The sequence below is a fragment of the Dipteris shenzhenensis genome, unplaced genomic scaffold (genome assembly GCF_047967505.1).
Source record: "Dipteris shenzhenensis isolate YYH24624 ecotype China unplaced genomic scaffold, Dip_SZ_1.0 scaf0357, whole genome shotgun sequence".
NCBI classification, from domain to species: Eukaryota; Viridiplantae; Streptophyta; class Polypodiopsida; order Gleicheniales; family Dipteridaceae; genus Dipteris; species Dipteris shenzhenensis.
In genome coordinates this window covers 45,001-47,335 of record NW_028239663.1, presented here as the reverse complement: position 1 = coordinate 47,335, position 2,335 = coordinate 45,001, and positions in this window count along the sequence as shown.

Below are 2,335 nucleotides of genomic sequence, written 5' to 3'. Positions count from 1 at the left end.
TGCGAATCGTGTGATTGATTTAGTGAGTTGATTGATAACAACAGCGCCGGCTCCTCCCTTGCCAATACATGTGCTCCTCTACCATTTTTGGGTCCGGTATCTAAATCTGCACAATCCCCACTCCACGTATGGTTGCCCGATGCAACGGAAGGACCCACACCTATTTCGGCTCTTATACACGCCGCTACTATGGTAGCTGCGGGAATTTTTTTGTAGCTCGAATGCTTGAATTGTTTGAAACCTTACCTCTAAGCATGAATGTTATCTCCTGGATAGGCGGAATAACGGCTCTACTGGGAGCGACGATAGCTCTTGCCCAGAAGGATATCAAGAAAGGTTTAGCTTATTCTACTATGTCTCAATTGGGCTACATGATGCTGGCTCTAGGTCTCGGTGCTTATAAACCTTCGTTGTTTCACCTCATTACACATGCCCATCCCAAAGCTTTGCTATTTCCCGGATCCGGTTCAGTAATTCATTCGATGGAAAGGGTTGTCGGATACTCTCCCAATAGAAGTCAAATATGTCTCCCACGGGTGGTTCGCGAAAATATATGCCAATTACTGGAATCACTTTTCTTTCAGGTACTCTCTCTCTCTGTGGTATACCACCTCTAGCTCGTTTCCGGTCCAAAGATGAAATTATTGCAAAGAGTTGGCTACGTTCCTTTCCCCCCGGATGTATAGCCTCATTCACAGCAGTTCCAACTGCTTTCTACATGTTCCGCATCTATCTCCTCACGTTTGAGGGGAATCTACGCGCCGGTGGCGGTACCAATTCATCCCATTCCTCTATGAATAGTGTCATTCGGAGTAACACCAAAACGATAGCAACGAGTGGAGATGGGTATGATGTTCCTCCACCCCCGCGAGACGAAGGAGTCGATTCAGCAGGAGGTTATGACGGGGAAGATTCAGTCGATAGAAAAGTTTCTGCAGAGTCCAATATTCGTTCTGAGTCTCTATATCCTAAGGAATCAGACGTTTCGATGGTATTGCCTTCAGTAGTACTGTCGATACCAACTTCGTTGGTTGGATCAATAGGAGTCAATCTCGCTGGAGGAGAAACTGGTCCCGATTTGCTATCCGAGTGGTTAACTCCCCTTGCAGGCTTTTCAGAGGACAACAACAATCCCGAAAATTTGGTACAATTGCTAATAGATTCAGCAGGTTCGGTTGGTCTATCACTAGCCGGAATATCTATCTCCTACGTGATTTATGGACCGATATCCTCTCACACACAACCTTGCGGTGATATTGATCCTTTTGCCAAACAATCTATGGGTTCATTTAACCGTCTCATTGGGGACTGGTCACACAACCGGGGTTACATCGATCATTACTACGATATCCTTCTAGTGAGAGGTATTCGATTCCTGGGTGAGTTAACTCTTCTTTTCGACCAATGGGTAATTGACGGAATTATTAATGGCACCGGTATTTTGAGTTCCATAGGTGGAGAAAGCGCAAGATATGGGGAGGGCGGGAGAGTATCTTCTTATTCATTCGGATTGATGATTGGTATTATTCTACTGCTAACTGCCTTCGTTTCTCTTGTCTCCTAAGAGTTTTTTTCTTCTCCTTTCCAAGATATTCCTTATACCTCTATAAGTATCCTGTGACTATTCTACTATGTTTTCCGGAAAAGGAGAAATAGAAACTAGTGATTGGTGATCGATCGATATGCATCTTGGGGTTGGGGGGGGGGCGATCAATCACGACCAAGATCAACCATGACCGAGATCTTCCACACCAGCCCCCCCCCCGATTCGTAGGCTCTATCCGAGAAGGCAAAAGGGATTGCTATCATTACTGCTTCTTCCTATAATGAGAGTTAGGGTGTACGCGAGGTTCATGAAGTCTCGAAGAAAGCTTTGGGTCTTCGAGTGGTTAACGTCTTGCAGATCAAGGGGCGGCTCAAGGAACAAGAGTCTCTGGAAGTATATGGGATTGAATCATCTGCCACTTTCCTCGGTAGCTCAGCGGTAGAGCGGTCGGCTGTTAACCGATTGGTCGTAGGTTCAAATCCCACCCGGGGAGATTCATCCATTTCCAGTAGGATAGAAGATAGTCTAGATGATGTACCTCCCTTCAATAGGGATAATACTTCACTTACGTCAGGGGAGGGGGAGGTACCTCCTCATAATATATATCGTAGAAACCGATAGTATCTTTGAAGATTTACATTATCCACATTCGAGATTCTCAGTAATGAGGTAGTTCTCCCACACCCGTATGCCGAATCGGGACTATAACCATATAGTCGATCAACCGATAGAGGATTCAATATCATGCCTATTTTAAGCTCTAATAATGGATAGAAGACTCCATACCCT